Here is a 21,422-nt window from a genome sequence, read left to right as displayed (position 1 = left end):
CTTACTGCGCCTCACTTCACCATCTGTAAAGTGCAGATAACAGCACTATCTAACTTCACAGGAGGGGGTGTATGAGGGTAACAATGGTAAAAATCGTGAGGTGCTTAGATCCTATTGTAATGGGGACCACTGACCTTTGACGAGTCACTTACCCTGGCTGTGCCTCAGTTTCCCCAATCTGGGCAAAGACCTAGCAACACTTCTCCATCTTTGGAAAGTGCTTTTCACTCTTTGCCTGAGTAGTGCATCTTTCATTACAGTGGCACTAGCTGGGTCTATTTTTCAGCCGTCTGAATGTCTGCATAAGCAGTGGAGGCTGGGCTGGGAGGGGAAACCGGGAGGAGCACGGTGCCAAGCAGACTTCAGTTTTATATTTATATATAAAAATCTAATGACAATTGGTTCCAGCAAAGGGGTGACATGCCCCACTTGCCAGCTGTACATAAAACAGCTGTCCCCACACCAGCTCAGAACACATCCAGATGCCCCATATTATCCCACATCCAGGCTGGAGCTGTTCAACCTTCCCTATTTATTTTGCTCATGTTTCCCAGAAGGACCCTGGGGTTCAACAGAACAAGGAAGGATCTGAGAAAAAACACCCTTCTTCTCCTGAGATTTCTAGCCCCCACGTATGCTAATCGGAGGCGGCCAGAGAAGCCTCTGAACATTCGGGTGCTTCTTGGAAGGTGAGCTCAGATCCTTTGAAGGTCCATCTGTCTCTAGGCCGAATCCCATCGCAGACAGATTGTTTTAGAGAAGCCCTGTAGCTTGTTACTCTTGTGGCCCCTTTTTGACCCGAGCAACTAGGCAAAGTTTGGGGCCCTGCGGGCGTTCCAGTTGGGAGTAGAAATTGGTGGTAATCTGGAATTCCTTTGAATTCTGTAAATTAACAAAGAATGCACCAAAGTCCTGTGTCTCTGAATGCAGAAGGAATCAAATCAAATCTTTTGCTCGCAGCACCAGCCACACTCTTCAGCCTGCCCCCTTGACCCAAAAACCTCTCCCCAGGTCTTTTCCAGGGTCAGCCACACCCTGACTGCTGCTTTGGGCTGCCTCTCACTCCTTCGATTCTTGTTGGACCTCAGACCTGGCCTACACTACACAGTTAGGTCAACATAAGCTGCCTTGCGCTGACCTAGCTGTGGAAGAGTCTTCACTTAAATTTGGCTCCTGATGACATAAGTGCCTCTTTATGCCGACTTAATAACACCACCACCCCAAGCGGCACAGAGTCATGGTCGATGTGGCTAGGTTGACATAGTGTCAGTGTAGATACTCTGTTGCTTATATTGACTGTTACTGGCTTTCAGGAGCCATCCCACAATGCCCCACACTGATGGTGCATTTGATACAAGTGCTGTTGGTGAGGACATATCCCACTGACATAAGGAGCTAAGTGTGCCTATGTAATGCCAACAGACCCCGGTCATCGGCGTGAAGGATTGAACCTGGGACTTCTGAAGCTTAACGAATGAGACTCTACTGCATGAGCTAAAAGCCACGTGGCTCTTAACCAAGGCTGTCGCAGACTCACCAATCTCTAGGTGGTCAAGGTGCCACGAGAGGGGAACAGAGTGCCACACCAAGCAGGCATGGGTTACACACACCCATAAGTGATTTAATAACTGCGGTGGCTGTATGCTGATGTTAGGTCAACATAATTTTGTAGTGTGGACATGGCCTCATTTTCTGTGAGCTCTCTCCCTTCCCCCACACACCTCAACAACATTCAGCCAAAAGCTCCTGGAAAGTTTTCACACACACCTTTTGTGTTAAGTGGGGCTTATGCTTACAGCTATGTTAATTGACGGGCGAGTTCACACCTTCCATTGTCAATGGGCTTTTAACCCATAACAAGCTTTCACCCAGCTCATAACCCCATATTGATGACCACAGTATAAATATCTCAACCAATTGATAATGTTCTGGGTATTTACAAGGCCCTCAGTGTCAGATCCGATAGGTACGTGCTGCACCTATAGAGTGTATCTTGTTTCCTTCCCAAAGAGCTTTCTGTGAATTCCTGAGCAGAGGAAGGACAATGACAAGGGGTATAAACACAAGACTGAGGGCAGGTCTACACTACTGTGGGGATCGACATTCTGAGATCGATCCCCTGGCAGGCGATTTAGCGGATCTAGTAAAGACCAGCCAAATTGACTGCAGATTGCTCTGCAGGCGTCCCCTGTACTCTACCCCGATGAGAAGAGTAAGGTAAAACAATGGGAGATTTTCTCCTGTCAACCCCCCATGGTGTAGACCCACCGATAACTCGACCTAAGGTACATCAACTCCAGCTACAGTATTCACGCAGCTGGAGTTGTGTAGCGTAGGTTGACTTACCACGGTAGTGTAGACATGGCCTAAGGAACAATTTGTAGCAAATAGTTTAGTGGGTTAATATAATATCTTCTGTTTGCACATTGCATTTCCCCTGAACGATTCTCTGAATACCTGCACTTAATACTTGGTTGATTGTCCATATAATTATCTAATGTTTGTTACTGGAGCTGCATTGGTTACTTATGATTGGATATATTTAACAGGTCCCATGTTATGTGATATTTCTGGATTGGATGACCGTAAATAGGTGTCGGGCATATTGTCATTCTGGCTGTGGGTGTGGAAGGATGATCTTGTAGTTAAGACATTGAAGAGGGCCTCAGTAGACAGATTTCTATTAATAGGCCTCCCACCTGCCCTTAGGCAGATCATCCAGTGTCTATGTGCCTCGGTTCCTAATCTGTACAATGGAGGTCCTGAGACCTCCCCTACTTCATAGTTGGGTATTGTCCACATCCTACAGTGGCTGGTGCTGTGTGAGTACCTAGACTGATGGGTTACAAACTCAGACATTTGCTCTTGGACAATATTTTCTCTTATGGGTCCACAAACAGTCTTGCCAACAAACCCTTGGAAAGTGAACACAAAAGGGGCTCGAGCACAGTCAAATGCAAATTATGATTTTCAGAAAAACACCCAACCCCCTGGCAGTATTTTACCCCCAGCTCTGATAGCAATAAAGCTTTTGGAGCTGGTAATGTAGAACCCCCCCAACCAGCAGCATCCAAGACAGGATATCATGGGTTCTTCTGTTCTCTTTGCAAATTGGTTGTCCCAGAAATGAGAATGAAAATCCAGCAGCCATTCAGATTCTGTGATTTTCTGAAAGCTGCCAGAGGAATGGGGAAAATGGCACAGAGCAGAACCCTTGTCTGCTGAAAAAACAAAGAGGTTTCCTCGGAATGGACGGGTCAGAGACATTGGAGCAGACCTTCTAATCAAGGCTTCTGAATGCACACTTAATGTTAACGGGATCTGTGAATGTGCACCTGGGATGCACAACCCCCTGAATTATCGACCCAACCATGTAGTGACAAGCAATAACTGTATCCGGAGTAATGACAAGCCAGCTAGAAATACTGTGTTCCCCTAGCTGAATTCCATCTAGAGAGTGAATTAACAGCACAGTCCGGGAAAAAGTCTTTTCAAAACTTCCAAAAACATCTCACTCCTACCTAGACATCAATTGACAGTTCGCCCCAGAGAGGATGAACCTAAAGGACTCCTCTAAAACGACTTTACGGATTCATAAACCTGGTTTGAGGTCACTAACTGTTCCCTCCCTCTGCTAATTTAAATCCATAGAACCCATAGGTTGGTCAGTAGCTCATTGCAGGACTGCTTCGTGTATGGCCAGGTCTTAGGGAGATCCTGGGAAGGAAACATTAAGTAGCAGAGATTGGGAGCTAGAGAGAACCACAGGGTCTATCTGGACTCAGCAGCCTTGTTAAACATTACCTTTATATTCAGTACAAAGAGGGCCTATCTCTATTAAGAGCAGCACTGTCTATCTACTAAGGTCCTTATATGGCCTCCATCACCACAATACCACATACCCCTTGGTATGGCTGGAAATGTACAGGGAATATGCCCATTCTGAACCTCACTTCTCCTGCTTTCAGTGGGAGTTAGGTAGCTGTATACTTTTGAGTGTCTGGGCCGGGCCACTGGTAGGGGAGGGGAGCAGTTTGCCCCAGGCCCCCTGTTTGCACGGGACCCCAAACCTGTGGAATTTGAGTAAGTAGCATTGGGACAGGCACATGGAATTGCAGCGCCCCTGTGGAGGGCTTGGCCCAGTTGCTCTTTCGTCCTCATGGTAATTTTTTTGGAAGGGTGGTGGGCCTCAGTTTGAGATTTTGCGCCCAAAACCTCTGTGCGACCCTGGATCTGTGTCTAAGTGATGCACCCAAGGTCACAGACGGAGTCTGTGGCAGAGGTGGTAAGGGAAAACCCTGCTGTTCTGGCCAATGTCTTACTCACAAGCCCATTCTTTTTCACTCATTGATGAAACGTTGCATGGGAGCCAATGCGAGGCGAGGCTACTCAGCAGGAACCCCAGGGTTCAGAAGCCTGAAGGAATTAGCAATGTACACGGCATAGGGATGTTCTGGACCGGCTTGCAACAGAGTCCACTCTAGAAAACACAGATTTGCTGTGTTAAATCTCATGGTAAAGATGTGAGACCAGCATAGAGACTGAAAGGAATGCCTGAGATAGGGGGGCAATTGCACAAGGGATTAACAACAGCTACTTCAGAAGGAACTCAGGGATGGGTTAGTAGCTCACGCTCAAAGTTACTTCGCAGCCAAGCAAGCTTAGCAACAAGTCCCTGCACTCCTTGAACAAGAGTGGGCTTCCTTCTGGGTTACAGTGCAGCGTGCCCTGTGACCATTGCTGTGTGGCTGTGCTCAGCACTTCGCATAGCTGCTAGTTGGAAGACACCAGAATGATCAGCACTGACAGTGCATTAGAAATCGTTAAACATTGACAGCTCCCTGCCAGGAGCTGATGGTCTGTGAGCTCCCTCCCGGAACCCCCCAACTTCCGCTGGCTTCGGACGCCATGGAGTGCATCTCATTCTTACACCTGTTTTAGGGCAGTCCCAGTGATTTGCCTTGCTGCCTATTGTTTTGAGCAGATTTCCCCAGGCTTGGTAATTGCAGGCCTAGCCTAGACACCTCTTTGTGGTGCCCAGAGATACTCAGGAGGGCTGGGTTTTGTACTCATGTAGGCTAACATATTCATAAGTGGGGTTTTTAGGGGGGTGCAGAATCAGAGGCTACTTTTGAAAAGTTTGGCCCTCAACCAATTTGTGCCTCAGTTTCTCTATCTGCAAAATGGGGGTGGTGGTGATACCATTCAACGGAAAGTGCTTTGAGCTCTACTATTGGTACCTAGGAGTATGTCTCCATGCCATTGTAAACCCAGATCTGTGGGACCCAGCCTTGTGGATTTGGTGTTTCCAAGTCTGTGCTTGAGTGACCACCCTGCATTGTAAACATGGGTTTACAGTTGCTGGACGTGGGTTTCCCAGCCATGCTAACACGTCCATACTGCACTGTGCAGACCTTCTGACTTGGATCTGTGGCTTGAGCTGCATCTACACAGCAAAATGACAGGGCTTGGACCCAAGACACAACAGGACAAGGCTCTGATCCAGCTGCTTAACATGGTCCTGAGTGCTTTCTGACCTGAGCCAGACTGATTTGTGTGTGGACGGAAAGGGGGCTTCAGATCAGACCTGAGTCAGAGCACAGGCTTAGCGTGCTGTGTAGACATACCCTAGAAGTCCCAACCAAAAACAGGGCCCCATTGTTCTCGGTGCTGTATAAACACAGTGAGAAACACTCCCTGCCTCGCACAGCTTACAGTGTAAATAGACAAAGGGCAGTAGGAAAGGAACAAACATATAAGCAGAAGACAGAAACTGAGGCAATTCAGTGAACCGCCTAAGGTCCCACAGGAAACTTTTGTCAGAGCAGGGAATTGAACCCATACCTTCTGAATGCTCCAGTGGTCTTTCACCACAAGACCAGTGCGAGTAAAATCAACAGCAACCAGGGCTACTCAGCACTTCACTGGATTGGGCAGTTTATACGGTGGACTCTTAGCTTCTGGTTTCAGACGTCCAAGGAAATTAGCAGGAACAATAATTTTGTTCATATATATTGTTAACAGAGGGGGAGAGTCTGTCCCAGCTGGTGGGATGGTGCCCCTGCTCTGAGACACCCCACCTCCTTCTCTGTTTATTCCTTCCTGGCAAATGTTTATTAGCAACATTATTTACAGTTGTTGGCAAAGCGCACTGCTTGTCGATTTGCGGTGGGGACTTCAGCTGAAAACGAAAGGCAAAGCCTGGCTTTAATTTAAAGCCAGGCTACAAGGCAGCTGTGTCTCTGGGTACAGTAGGCAGTCACTGGTGAGGCCCTGTGTTTCAAACCAGCCCCAACCTTTGAGAGGTCTGCTTGCAATTTTCCTTTTTTCCAAAAGAATGCACTTTCAAGGTAATTGAGGTTGCATATAAAAGGCCAGACCCAGCCGAGACAGGCTGCACCAGCCAGGGGAACTGGTATCCACCTTTCCCTTTAATTGCACATGGTAATATAGGGTTTGGAGGGGTATTTTTTCCTCCCTGCCTCTGAAGAGTCATAGCTTGTGAAAAAAAAATCACAGCTGGATACCCTGGGAATTTGGCCCATTTTCTGGCCTAGATGCCAGTTCCTGCTGCTCCATAAATACCTGTTACAAAGTAAATTATTGGGTAAATTTGCTCACAAGGCAGCTTGAGATAATTCCCACCTTCGCTCTGTTTCCCATGCCCCGCGTCTGACCTTTGGGAAAGAAGGAGGGAGGAAAAAAAGCTTGCCTCCCATCTAACAAAATTAGGAGTATGAAATATTAAATAATTATCCAGCCTTCTCCCTTCCCAGCGCATGATTTTCCCCTCAGTTCAGTTTTCAGTATGGGATTTGAGCACCCACATGTGCAATTTAGTAGGGTTTAGTATAAATTCAGATATGTTCTGACTCTACTGTATTTCCAAATGACAACTGGAAGGGAATGGCAAACTTGATACTCTGCATGAGTGCGTGTGCACGCACACACACACACAGAGCTCAGTTTCATATTCCTTACTCAGAAATAACTCCCATTTTAAGGTCAATAGCAGTTTTTCCTCACGTGAGAAGACTCAGTCCTGCTTCTACTGTTGTTAAGAGTCCTGTGAGACTGATTCTGTATCTAATTTTTATCTAAATACAAAATTCTGATGGCCCCAGTTGAGACTGCAGCCTCATTGTGCTAGACTTTACATGCAGGTGGGAAGACGTAGTCTCTGCCCTGATGATCTAAATAGACAAAAGGCGGGAGGGGAAACTGAGTCACAGAGCGGTGAAGTGACTTGCCTAGGGTCACGCAGCAGGACGGTGGTAGAGCCTGGAATGGGACAGAGATCTCCTGATTCACAGTTTAATGCGCTACCCACTGTTCCCTTCTGCTGCCCTTTAAAAGTACCTCTAAGTACCTTAGAGTAAAAGATAAAAATCTGACTATTTTCCATAACTTTGTTCCTGATGACAAAGGGACAACGGTGCCGAAAGTCCCATTTTCAGAGGTGAGTTCGGCAGCTAAAAGCTTAAGTTCTGTTGACGTGCTGCGAGACATCTGCTCCTACATGCCTAGGCCCAGAGTTGGGCACCTTAACTGTCGCTGAGGAGCTGTTTCAGAGCAGCCGCCATGTCAGTCTGTATCTGCAAAAAGAACAGGAGTCCTTGTGGCACCTCAGAGACGAACCTTCCATCACTTCTGAAAATGGGACTTCGGCTTTTAAGTCTCATAGCAGCTTTTGAAAATGCTACCTAATCCCCTTGTATGCAGTGTTGCTCTGGCCGTGTTGGTCCCAGGATTATAGAGAGACAAGGTGGGTGTGGTTATATCTTCTACTGGGCCAGAGAGACAAGCTTTCGAGCCACTCAGAGTTTTTCTTCAGCTCTGGGAAAGGTACTGCGAGTGTCACCACTAAATGCAAGGTGGAACAGATTGTTTAGCCGAAGTAGTTAGCACATATTCTGAGACCATTCAAGGTGAAGTGGCCCGTTAACGCCCCTATAGTCATAGGACTAAAAGGAAAGGAGGACTTATGGCATCCGATGAAGTGAGCTGTAGCTCACGAAAGCTTATGCTCTAATAAATTTGTTAGTCTCTAAGGTGCCACAAGTACTAACACGGCTGCTACTCTGAAACCTGTCATTATGCAAGGACTAAAAGGGGGGTTAGTGGGTTACAGGGTGTCTTTATTAAGACCACGATTTTTTGTGTCTAGCAAAGTTATTTAATTTAAGCTCCCAGGCTCGTCTTTTGAAAGTGTTGTGCAGGTTTCCTCTGAGGGTCAGGAACTGACGGGTCAGATGTGAAGTGATGGCTTTGTGAAAAGTGTTCGCCCACAGGTGATGGGGTGTTTTTGTCTTTTATCATTTTTCTGTGCAAGTTCATTCAAGAGCATAGTGATAGTCTGATTTCACCCATGTAGTTGCTATTGGGGCATTTAATGCACTGGATGAGGTACCCCACATGTTATGATAGTTATGTGTTGGACAGTCCCATGATCTTGAAGGGGTGTCGTGGGGGGTGTTCATCACTAGCAGGCGAGATATAGGTTTTGCATCTGTTGTTCTAGGGTGTGCTGCTGATTTGAGTTGGTGAGTCTTGGTCTGTGGGGAGTTGGCTTCTGCTGATGAGACTTAGAGAGGTTGCGGGGGTTCTTTGAAGTCCAGAGGAGGGGGTTCAGGAAAGATTTCTTTCAGGGTGGGGTCCCCGTCGAGTATGAGTTGTAGTTGTTTGATGATACCCTGTATGGGTTCTAGTGTGGGGTGGTAGGTGACAACTAGACTTGTGCGGTCAGAGGGGGTTTTATTTCTGTATTGAAGCAGGTTCTCTCGGGTATTTGGACCATTCTGTGATGTGATCTACTTCTGTGGTGGAGCATCCTTGTTTGATAAAGGCAATTTTGAGTATGTTAAGGTCTGTATCCCGAACTTTCTCCTCGGAGCACATTCTTGATATCTGAGTATCTGGCTGCAGAAAACAGGTTTCCTGGTGAGTTTGGGGTGGTTGCTGGATCTCTGAAGGTAAGTGTGATGATCTGGGGGTCTCTTGTATTTGGCTGTCTGTAGGGTTCCATTGTTGAAGCTGATCATTGTATCCAGGAAGTTGATGCTGGTGCGGAAGTGTTGTCAGAAGAGTTTGAAGTGCGTGGTGGTAGTTAAAGTTGTGGTGGAAAACTATGGGACGTTTAAGACATCTGTCCAGAGAATGAAAATATCATTGCTGTATCTCAGGTATATCATTGGTTTTGTGGTGCATTTGTCCAAAAATTCTTCTTCAAAGTGGCCCATGAGGAAGCTGGTATATTGGGGAGCCATCCTAATACCCATGGTCGTTGCCATGGTTTGGACAAAATGTTTGTTGAATGTGAAATTGTTATGGGTGAGGATGAAATGGATGAGTTTGGTGATGTGTATGGGGTTTATATCTAAGGGTTGTCCATTATCTTGTAAATATTGGAGGCAGGCCACTACACTGTCATTGTGAGGGATGTTGATGTATAGACTTTTTGTCCTATGACTACTGGGGTGTTACAAGGCCACTTCACCTTGAATGGTCCCTTAGAATATGTGCTATCTACTTATGCTAAACTATCTGTTTTACCTTGTATTTAGCTGTGACACTCAGAGTACCTTTCCCAGACTTGAAGAAGAGCTTTGTGTAACTCCAAAGCTTGTGTCTCACTAACAGAAGCTGGTTCCCTCTTATATATTATCTCTTTCAATTAATCTGTCTTTAGAAATCTGTGATTCACACCACTGTGCAGCAGTTTAATATGTCACCAGATTGTGATATTGTTATAACCAGAATTTTTTTTGTACTGTATTAGACTTGCAATTACTTAGCTTCTCCCACTTGTGTTATATTTTAACTTCAAAATACTCTCCATATTTATTCTGCAATGGATTTGGCCTAATGAGGCAGGTTTCTTGACAATATTGCAATACTTATTTGACCAATATCCAACTTCATTTTGTCTTGGCTTTCTCCAAAAAGGGTTCCCTCCCGCCCCACCCTCCTGCCCTATTGTATATTATTTCCATGCCCTTGCCTGACCCCCATTAATTTAAGTGTAAAAAACATTTGTCTAAAGACAAGAGTTCCTCTGGCTTTTTTCACTGTTTTCTCCAAACCTCTATTCCTGGGCTAATAATTTTTTACGAGTTAAGTGATTTCTACTGACTAATTTGCAAGCTCCATTCATTATTTCCATGTTGGGGTTTTATTGGCAGGGAGGGTAAACAAATAACGTTTGTTACCATGTATTCCATAGCCCCTATTAAGTGTATATCACTCTTTACTTCTGAGCCTGGCTCCCATTTGTCTTATGTCCTGTGGCAACCCCAATTAAATCATCCCAGCCAGGGCTTTGTCAAGCCGGGCTTTAAAAACCTCTAAGGATGGAGAGTCCACCACCTCCCTAGGTAACCCATTCCAGTTCTTCATCACCCTCCTAGTGAAATAGTGTTTCCTAATATCCACGCCAGACCTCCTGCACTGCAACTTGAGACCATCGCTCCTTGTTCTGTCATCTGCCACCACTGAGAACAGCCGAGCTCCATCCTCTTTGGAAACCCCCTTCAGGTAGTTGAAGGCTGCTATCAAATCAACCCTAACTCTTCTCTGCTGCAGACTAAATAACCCCAGTTCCCTCAGCCTTCCTTCGTAAGTCATGTGCCCCAGCCCCCTAATAATTTTCGTTGCCCTCCGCTGGATTCTCTCCAATTTGTCCACATCTTTTCTGTGTTGGGGGGCCCAAAACTGGACACAGTACTTCAGATGTGGCCTCACCAGGGCCAAATAGAGGGGAATAATCACTTACCTCGATCTGCTGGAAATGCTCCTAATAATACAGCCCAATATGCCGTTAGCCTTCTTGGGAACAAGGGCACAATGTTGACTCATATCCAGCTTCTCGTCCACTGTAATCCCTATGTCCTTTTCTGCAGAACTGCTGCTTAGCCAGTTGGTCCCCACCCTGTAGCAGTGCATGGGATTCTTCCATCCTAAGTGCAGGACTTTGCACTTGTTCTTACTAAACCCCATCAGATTTCTTTTGGCCAATCCTCCAATTTGTCTAGGTCACTCTGGACCCTATCCCTACCCTCCAGCTTATCTACCTCTCCCCCCAGTTTAGTGTCATCCACGAACTTGCTGAGGGTGCAATCCACGCCATCATCCAGATCATTAATGAAGATGTTGAACTAAACCGGCCACAGAACCAACCCCTGGGGCACTCCGTTTGATACCAGCTTCCAACTAGACATTGAGCCGTTGATCACTACCCGTTGAGCCTGACGATCCAGCCAGCTTTCTATCCACCTTATAGTCCATTCATCCAATCCATACTTCTTTAACTTGCTGGCAAGAATAGTGTGGGAGACCGTATCAAAAGCTTTGCTAAAGTCAAGGTATATCATGTCCACCGCTTTCCCCATATCCACAGAGCCCGTTATCATCATAGAAGGCAAACAGGTTGGTCAGGCAAGACTTGCCCTTGGTGAATCCATGTTGACTGTTCCTGATCACCTTCCTCTCCCACAAGTGCTTCAAAATGGATTCCTTGAGGACCTGCTCCATGATTTTTCCAGGGACTGAAGTGAGGCTGACCAGTCTGTAGTTCCCCGAATTCTTTTCTTCCCTTTTTAAAATATGGGCACTATATTTGCCTTTTCTCAATCGTCTGGGGCCTCCCCCGATTGCCACGAGTTTTCAAAGATAATGGCCAATGGCTCTGCAATCCCATCAGCCACCCTCAGCACCCTCCAATGCATTGCATCCATCCCCATGGACTTGTGCTCATCCAGCTTTTCTAAATAGTCTTTAACCTGTTCTTTCACCACTGAGGGCTGCTCAGCTCCTTCCCATACTGTGCTGCCCAGTGCAGCAGTCTGAGAGCTGAGCTTGTCTGTGAAGACCAAGGCAAAAAAATCATTGAGTACTTCAGCTGTTTTTACATCCTCTGTCACTAGGTTGCCTCCTCCATTCAGTGAGGGTCCCACACTTTCCCTGACCACCTTCTTGATGCTAACATACCTGTAGAAACCCTTCTTGTTACCCTTCACATCTCTTGCTAGCTGCAACTCCAGTTGTGCTTTGGCCTTCCTGTTTACACCCCTGCATGCTCAGCAATATTTTTAGACTCCTCCCTAGTCTTCTGTCCAAATTTCTACTTCTTGTAAGCTTCCTTTTTGAGTTTAAGCTCACCGAAAATTTGTCTGTTAAGCTGAGCTGGTCGCCTGCCATATTTGCTATTCTTTCTGCACATGGGGATGGTTTGTTCCTGCACCTTCAATAAGACTTCTTTAAAATACAGCCTGCTCTCCTGGACTCCTTTTCCCTTCATCTTAGTATGCCCATCAGTTCCCTGAGGGAGTCAAATTCTGCTTTTCTGAAGTCCAGGGTCCGTATTCTGCTGCTCTCCTTTCTTCCCTGTGTCAGGATCCTGAACTCGACCATCTCATGGTCATTGCTGCCCAGGCTTCCACCCACTTCTGCTTCCCCTCCATGCATGTCTGTTTTTCAATGTGGACAGAGATTACTTCACATGTGAATATTCTTTGGGTTTATTTCTAAATGATGTTTTTAGTTTGGAGTGAAGAAACTCAGTGCCAGTGAAAGGTACCCACTTAACAGTCCTAGAGCAGGGGGGTCTCAACCTTTTTTTCTTGGGTTCCCCCCTTTGAAAATATTCCAGACTTTGATAAGCCCCCGACGCTGCTCTTGGTACCGGACATAGCTTTTGCTGCATCAGTGCAAATCCCTACAGAGCTAAGTAACCATGTCATGCTGCCCTTACTTCTGTGCTGCTGGTGGTGGTGGCGCTGCTTTCAGACCTGGGTGGCTGGCCAGCAGCTGCGGCTCTCTGGCCGCCCAGCTCTGAACACAGCACTCCTGCCAGTTGCCGCTGCCAGCAGCTTCTGCTCTCCGGTCACCCAGGTCTGAAGGCAAGGAAAAAGAATGCATAAGGACCAAAAAAGAGGTCATGGCTGGGAAAACCTGGATGTATGGTAACCCTATTTTTTGTGATCTTGCGACATCCCCCCCCATGATAGCCTTGCAACCCCTTTTGAGTCGGGACCCCAAGTTTGAGAAACGCTGCCTTAGCATGTTATTTCTTGCATATCCACATGACAATACGGACATTGCTGCCCCTTCTTCTGATGCCAGTGGCCCATTCTGACTCCTCTGTCACCCCTGGGCAGAGTAGTAGCAGATGCCCTGGGCCTTGCCAGTTGCAGGAGAAATCAGTGATGCAGAATCTGGGTATATTCTAATTGTTTTATTTACACATATAAAACCTGGAACAGAGGTGATCAAACAGCATGCAAGACAATCCCTTCTTCCAGGAATCTCAGCCCAACACCAAAGTCCAGCTCCCGTAAGCAACTTGGCCTCAGAATTGACTCTAATCAGAGCCCATGGCAGCGATCAAGCTCACCTCCTGCTCCCACAGCTCCCTTGCCAAAAGCTGCCTCTACATAAAAACCTTCCATAACCCAAAACTAACAGCAATCCAGCATCTTTTCCCTAAAACCAAACCTTGCTTGCACACTAAGAAAAGCACTTGGAAGATTATGTGTAACACTACCACCTGCTGACAACTGCCAGAACAATACTTGAGCATACGTCTACAGTGCTCAGCCCAGGCTCTGATTCAGGTTTGAGCCCAAGAGCCCTTCTGTCCGTACACATATCAGTCGCACTCAGGTCAGCAAGCACTCAGGACCCCGGTCCTACGAGAGTGGGGCAGAACCCGAGTCCTGCTGAGATGCTGGACCAAGCCCTGTCATTTTGCAGTGTGGCTGCAGCTCAAGCCACAGAGCTGGGTCAGAAGTTCTGCATAGTGCAATATGGACGCGTTAGCATGGCTGTGACACCCAGGACCTGCAACTACAAGCCCAGGTTTACAATGCAGTGTAGACTTTCAAATGCGGGCTTGGAAACACGGGAGTCCACAAGCCTGGGACAACCACTGAGCCAGGTTTACAATGCAGTGTGGACATGCCCTTGGAAACTCCAGTGATGGGAACTCTAGACAACCATTAGATAGTGCTGCTGTTGAAATGGCCACCGCAGTACCATGCCTGTCTTGTGGGATGAGTGGTAAGTTCATTCTCCAGGCCCCTCCTCTGCTGAGCGTTCTGACAAGCAGACTGGTGGTGATGGGGTTCTTTGTAATGTGGACACCTGTCTATGCAGAACTGGACAGAGCCCATCGGCACCTGCAAACAGAGAACTATAGCTGTTGGGTTAGGAATGAGCTTCGGATGCTGCCTACCTGGTATGTGTTTGAAACACTAGCCCAGAAGTGCATGACATTAATAGGCCTGTCCCACCCTGGAACCATGCTATGTAACTATAACTAACCTAGGTCCCTGTGTCCTGTTTCCCACCTGAGCATGTGAACAGCTGAGCTCCCTGCTTGTGTGGGGAAAATACTGTGGGTGACATTGCCCTGGTTAGCTAGAGGTAGCCCTGTCCCCTGGGCTGGGGAGGCCTTAGCTTTCCAAGGGCAGATGGAGGTGGCAGGGAAGGAAGGATGGCCTACTGTAGTGGATAATGCACCAGACTAGGACTCAGGAGACCTGGGTTCAGTGTCTGGTTTAACCGCAGACCTTCTGGTCTAGACTAGCCCATGTTCCTGAGGTTATTCCGAAGCAGCTGCTGCTCATAAGGGGTTCACATACATCAGTGTGAAGGCTTATGTGAGTGTAATGGGCAGGATCGAACCTGGGACCTCTGGAGCTAAATGCACGAGCCTCCTCTGCATGAGCTAAAAGCCATGTGGCTCTTAGCTAAGGTTGTAAAACACATCAATCTCTAGCTGTGCTAGGTGCCGTTAGAGAGGGACAGAGCGCCACACTAAGCAGGCTTAGGCTACATGAGTGCCCTCCAGCCTAGATGACTCTGGCTAGCCCACGATGAGCAGGGCGTACACGCCATCCCAGCACTATGGACAAAGCAAGCCCAATTTACCTCTGCTTGATGGGAATCAAGAGTTGACCTTGGGGCTGCATTTTAGCCCAGTATTTGAGTACAGCTCCTCCAGGTTAGAGGCTGCCAAGATACCCAATGGCCCCTGAATGATATGGCTGAGATTAGTGTGTCATTGGCCTTAGGGACCCACTAGACCAGCTGTATTCAGCAAGTATATTTCTTATTTTTCATCCAGCCAGGCTAGGTGAAGCACAAGAACCTGTAGAGACTAAAATTCAATCCTGCTGTTGTTTTACCTGTTTCCATTTTGAATACAGTCATGACTGACCTCATCTCCTCCGTGGCTTCCCTGTGTCAGAGTCTGCATGGCAGAGAGCTCCCTGACTCTGCTTTTTCAATGTCGTCATCCTGGGTTTAAAAAACATAAACCGTGCCACTATAATCCCTTCTGGAGTAATTTTTCCAGAGTGACTGACTGATGCATCCAAGAATCTCCCTTCTAACCACAGCCCTTTTCATATTTCAACTGCAGATGATTGCTGTACCTTTTGGAGGGCTTGGGGTTTAGGGTATAAAACTGTATTTAGACTCTGGCTGGACTAAAGCAAATGTTCTTGAGCTGTTAAGTTAATAGCCTGTGCTCAATGCTGGATGCCTCGGCAGTCGCAGGCAGAAGAGAAATGAAATGTGTCATTGCAGAGACATATTCTAGTCTCTCTCGGTACTAAAGCAGGGAGCTTGCAGAGATTCCAATCCCAGCTCCAGTTTCTTCACGCCCCGTGGGCTGAACAAAGCAGCTGGGAAACTGGCTTAACGGGGTGAATCCCCAGATGTGTAGGATGGGTGTAGTGGATCTTACACTACCCCCCTTCCAGCCTCCCATTTGGCTGAGGAAAATTGGGGGGTGGGGGGAAGCATAGCCAGAGCACCCTTATGTCGGGCTGATCTCCAGTTACCAGGACTAGCTTTGGGAAATAGGCAGCCAGCCCAATTTAGAACAACCCCTTGACCACTCTAAGTTGTGCCTCGAGACTGTCCTGCAACCCCACGATTGGGACATAAACTAGCTGAGAGCTTTAAGTACCCAAGCTTGACAATGTTGGCCTACATATGAGTCGCCTAGCAGGTAGACTATCTAGAAACATTGAACGCTTCGAGGAAACAGAGGAATTCATAGATTCATGGCTGCCCAGGTCAGAAGGAACCACTGTGATCATCTAGTCTGACCTCCCACATAACACAGGCCATAGAACTTCTCTGGAATAATTCCTAGAGCTGAGCTTTTAGAAAAACCTCCCGTATTGACTTAAAACTGGTCCATGCTGGGGAACCCGTTGCTGATAATGCTTCAAAGAATAAAGGTTAATGTGATGAAATTAAGCAAAAGGACAGTTTGGGCTGAACAGCTGTAATAGAACTGGGAAGGAACTGAAATTGTACATCCCACTGCACATTTTGCATTTCTGAATTTTTTTTCATTCCAAATTGGAACAAAACGCTAGAAAAGGCAAAATTTCCTGTGAAACAGGAATTCTAAAATAAAATGTTTTTTGGAAGAACCAAAATGGATTTTTTTTTAAGTTTTTGGCTGGTTGCCTAGCTGGGGACCCATGTGTCCATGAGATGGACAGCGGCTGCCTGGAGATTTGCTAGGGAGCAGGAGCTCTAGGTGGTTGGGTGAGAGGGTAGGAAACCAGGCCATCCTACCTGCCTGCCTGATTTCATCGAAAGTCTCAACAAAATCAACACGTTCCCATGAAATGTTTTCATCCTGCGGAATCGGCATTTTCCAATGGAAACACTGATCATTGGAAAAATTTTGGCCAGCTCTAATCAGCAATAAAATTCCAATAGCGATATCCGTACCTTTCCCTGGGGCAATGGTGGAAGCCCCATCCGCTGAGTTATTTAAAACTGGACTGGACAAAGCCCTGGAGGATATATAATAGGATCTGATCCTGCATTGGCCAGGAAGTGGATGGAGGTATGGACGGGAAGGTGTCTTTCTTCTCTAATCTCTCGAAAGGATGACTTCTGCTCTCCCATACCCGTATGCATCCCCACTGATCAGTGAGAGCAGAATTTGACTTTAGCAAGTTATCATTAGATCATTAGATGCATCGATCATAGCCCACCCACATACACTGATCCTACAACTGCAGGAAAGAGTTGGTAATGAGATCTGAAGAATTGATGAGGGACAGGTTAGTGTATCCTGGAATTTTTATTGGGCCTTTTGCCGTTTAGACCTGGTCTCTGTGTAATCTGTATCCTGATGATTGCTCTCCTGTTTCATGCCATGGAATTGTCAGCTAGCAGGACGGGGGGCAAGCTCTCTGGTTAGGCTGGGCAGGGATGGCTGTCTGGCTAAAGGACTGGCCTAAGACTCAGCAGCAGGTCTGAGGTCAATTCTTGACTCTGTCACACTCCCCATGTGTCCGTGGGCAAGTCACTTCACCTCTCCGTGCCTTAGCTCCCCATCTGTAAAATAGGGGTAATATTCCTTCTTCCCTTCTGACGCCCCCACCCCCTTGTCTGTCCGATCTGTTTAGACTGGGTACATCATCTGGGTCTCTATGGGTGGGGAGGGCTGAATTCCATTAAGAGTTTTGGTCCATTGGTCCAAGTAGGTCTCCCTCTATGCCCAGCAGAGCACCCACTGATCTCCATGGCAGATTTGCACAGAGAAATCAAGGATAGAATCTGTCTTTATATTATATTAATTTTTCAGTTACTATTGTCCCTTAAGCACTTCATTGTCGCATTCATTGTCTCTCAGTGGAGAAATATGGACCCCTTCCTTTGGGCCAACACTATTTCTGCTCTTTAATTTTCTTTCCCATCTTCCTTTTTCTTCCTCTTTTCTGTCTTTCTGTCTCTTCCTTTCCTCATTCTGCATTTCTGTCCCTGCGGCAACTCCGAATACCCACCCGTCCTGCGCTTCCCTCACACCCCCTTTCCTGTTCCATCCAGCAGCTCAATAGTTAATGTTGACATTAAAGTGTCATCACTTTCGTTGCCACCCCAACGGGATTAACAGGGGAAAGGGGAGTTCACACTTCTCCAAGCCATTGTTTAAGGCTCCTTGCAGACTCAGGAAGGCAACGCTGTGTCATTTTCTTCTCAAGTTGATTTGGAAGATTTTCTTTGCAGCCATGAGGACTAGAAACTTGCTGTTTTCTTCTTAATGAAAGCGAATATTACATGCATCCTGAATATGTCATGGTGGTCACACAAGTACATGCTTGAGACCCCTGATTTAGACTTTCAGTGCTTTGTGCCTGGCACTTTTATGATGTCTATGTAAAATGAGTCTGTACCTGGCCTAGCACCATGGGAACCTGATCTCTGTTTTGGCCTGGAGCTGGAAGTGCTAACACAACACAGATCAAGAAGAAGAAGGAGGTGTAAAAATGCCTGGAAGGGAAGGAAGGATGCAGAGGAGGAAGCAGGCAAAGTTGTATAAATGAATTGGTGCGAAACAACCCTTGACTGTAGGTTCCTCTGAGCAGTGCTGGAATGGATGTGACACATAACCACTGAAACTGAGTGCAATGCAGTATCACTTTTTTACCACGGTGACATACTTACCCACTCCTTCCAAGGCTTAGCTACTCCAGGCTTTCCCCATAGCAGCCGGACAGATCTCTCACCATTATTTTTTGTTAGCCTTCAGAATCCCATTTATCACTGACAACCCAAAGAAACACCGCAACCTTCCTGTAGCCTTGGCTTCTGTTGTGTTGCACCCACAGCAAGCCAGGCTGTTGATGAACCAGCTGTACTCAGCATTCAGGGCTGTGATTTCATCACACCACCCAAGGGGAGTCTCATAGCTCCAAATGGGAGCAGCAGGCAAAAGGCAATCAACCTCTGAAAATAAGGCCCACAATCCGTCACTGGCGAGTCATAGCTGTAGCAGTTGAAGGCCAAAAGGAGTCATTATAAACATCCCGTCTGACTTCCTGCGTAACACAGATCAGAGGACCTCTCCCGCTGGTTCCTGCCTCCAGCCCTTATCTTGTGGTTGAGCTAAAGCAGGTCTTTAAGAAAGACATCTAGTCTTGATTTAAAGTTCTCAGGTGATGGCGAGTCCTCCACATCTCTTGGTAAGTTATTCTAATGGCTAATTGCCATCACTGTTAAAAAGTGTACCTTAGCTCGAGTCTGAATTTGTCTCGCTTCGGTTTCCAGGCAATGCCTTTTTTTTTTTTGCAAGATTAAAGAGTCCTCTTCTGTCAGAATCTTCTCCCCATGCAGGTACTTATGGACTCTAATCAAGTCCCCTCTTAACCTTTTCTTGGAAAAACTACATATAATGCGCTTCTTTATTCGCTCACAGTAAGGCAGGTTTTCCAGACCTTGTTGCTCTTCCTGAACCTTTTCCTATCTGTCAACCTCCTTTTGAAAGTGTGGGCATTGGAACTAGACACAGAAATGGTCTCACTGATCTGTACACAGTGGTAATACAAGCCCCCTGCTTGATATTCCCCCGCTCAGAAATCTACCTGTTGTTAAACTGTTGCAACTTTGTGTTTCAGAGTAGCAGCCATGTTAGTCTGTATTCGCAAAAAAGAAAAGGAGTACTTGTGGCACCTTAGAGACTAACAAATTTATTTGAGCATAAGCTTTCGTGTGCAGCTCAGATTTAAGATTGCAGTGCATACACACAAGGGGCAGAGGTAAGGTTATGCGGGCAACCTTGACATTCTGTTTAGGTTTTTTTGGTTGGAATACTAATAAAAATACTATGCATTTATATGGCAAATAGCTTTATAAACCAGAGATGGGCTGGAGAAGCAAAATTTGGATTCAGATTTCAAAAAACTCCAACAGGTTCAGAGGCCTGTCAAGATCTGTGCTTTTGATTTAGGTCCCTCTCCATTATAAATATGAATCTAACTTCACAACATACTTGGGAGATAAGGAAGTATTATTACCCCACGTTTATCTATGGGGAAACCGAGGCACAGAAAGGGGGAAATTTGCAAATTCACAGAGCAAGTGATAGAGCTGAGACCAGAACACAAGAATATGGTTTCCCATTTTTGTCCTCTAGCCACTGCGCCCACACTCGCTGCTTCCTGTTCCTTCAGCAAATCGTTTGTGAAGGAGCTTGGACTCGTTTGGCATTCAAGCCATATCAATATAAGATAATGATTATTCACAGCAAATAAATAACATTGGCCCTCTCTGAGAGGGGATGTGAATTGTCCCTTGAAGCTCAGCTACCATGGAAACCTTCAATCTCGTTATCAGTGGAACAGGCTTCCACAAAGTTTGACAAACTGTAATTGTAAAATGAGATCAGATTCCAGTTTCAATTGGCCTTTATTTTTATTTTTATTTTTTTTTGCCAAGGGTACATAATATTTATAGTAACTCTATCCTAGCATCTTCTGCTGCTAACATGTAGAATTTTCGAGTGACACATTCAGCAAGCCCAAGAGTTTGCACCAGTGTTTTAAATTGCTATTTTGGCTCAGTAAGCTAAAATGTATACCATGGGACACAGCAATATCAACCTGTGACTCCGTCACCAATGGAAACCCGTTCACCTCAAATGACAGCCTGAAAATAGCCCTCGGAGGCTGGTAATGATTTTAAATTTATCTTTAAATGTTTTTTAAAACCCCAGTAGCTTAGCTTGATTTTAATATATTTTTTTAATGCCCCTGGCAAGTAGCCATGACTTAAATCAGTCTCGATTTTTAGTTAAATAAAACTACTGTGCATATACTGTGGGCTGTTGTGAAGCCATATTACGATTATACCTCTTCATTATTAAAAAATAAAAGCAAAGCCACAAAATTGCTCTTGTTAGGGCTTTATGGTTTATATAATATAAAAGTCTCCACTCAGATTTGTCCTAGAGAGTGAAAGTAATAATGCTTCACCGTTATGTAGCACTTCCCGGGGCTAGATATTAATGCACCATAGAAGAAGCATTAGTTCCACGGTCCTTATTGTTTTCTCACATGTGGGGAAACTGAGGTGCAACAACTTGTCCCGGGCTGCACAAGTCTGCAGCAGAGTCAAAACTCTAATCCTAGGAGCCGATCCTTAGCTGATAAGAGTTCGCCTAGCTCCATTGTGGGTGAGGCTCTGCCCCCATTCTCCTGAATCTGTCTTCTGCTCTCTTCACAGGCTCATACTGTCTCCGTTGAATCAGTGGCTAGCTGAGTTAAATGATCCTTTCACCCTGTCCTTGCTTTCTTAGTCCGAGATGCTGCAGCTTGTGGTAGTGCGACTTCAGGGTATTGCACACTAGCTGTGCTTTATTTTCATTGACGCTCCTGTGCTAAACTGGCCCTTGACATTTCCCAGCACATTCTTTATTGTTAAGGCCATTTTCGATAGAAAGTGCTGGAGGCTGAACCCAGTTTATCCACAGCAGAGGTATAGTGCAAGCTACCGAGCAGAGGGTAGGCAGGGTACATGCTGAGCAGACACACTTACCAAAGCCAGAGGACGAGGCAGGCCACCAAAGGATACAAAGATGCTTCTCTTCCCCTCACCATTGGGAGAAGCTC

The sequence above is a fragment of the Dermochelys coriacea genome, chromosome 4 (genome assembly GCF_009764565.3).
Source record: "Dermochelys coriacea isolate rDerCor1 chromosome 4, rDerCor1.pri.v4, whole genome shotgun sequence".
Lineage (NCBI taxonomy): Eukaryota > Metazoa > Chordata > Testudines > Dermochelyidae > Dermochelys > Dermochelys coriacea.
This window is presented reverse-complemented; position numbering follows the sequence as displayed.